The following is a 534-nucleotide window of genomic DNA, read 5'->3' on the forward strand; positions in this document are numbered from 1 at the left end:
TGGAGTGAACAGAGCCCCTGACGGTGTTCATGTCACAGACAACTCTCCCTGGCCAGGGCTGGAAATGTGTGTTATTCAGAGACACTGCATAACTGGGAATATTTTTTCTGCAGAAAATCTCGGCTCAGCTGAAGCACATATGCCTCCCAAAGTAACACGGATTCACAGAGCACAGATGGGCTTGTGAACAGCACTGCAGCTGAAAAGATGAAAAGGGAGGAGCTGAACCTCCAGAAGATGCTCTCCATTTGCTCTCCACCGTGGCTGGAGGCTCAGCCACACTTGAGCTCTGGCCACTGCACCCTTTCTAGCAGTGCAAGACCCACTCCCCAGCCCTGGAGTCCTTGAGGTTCCTGCAGCCTTCCCAGGGATGGCTTCACACCACCCTCCCAGGGAGGTCTGGCTTGCCGCTGCTCCTCAGGTGCCCGCGTTGGTCAGCCCGGAGTGAGCAGGAACGCGGGGTCCACACGGGGTCCCACATCTAGCAGCCCTCCCCAGTGCACTCCCGCGTCCCCCGCCGCCAGCCCCCGCCGG

Source organism: Apteryx rowi, unplaced genomic scaffold (assembly GCF_003343035.1).
Source record: "Apteryx rowi isolate R43461 unplaced genomic scaffold, aptRow1 scaffold_16, whole genome shotgun sequence".
NCBI classification, from domain to species: Eukaryota; Metazoa; Chordata; class Aves; order Apterygiformes; family Apterygidae; genus Apteryx; species Apteryx rowi.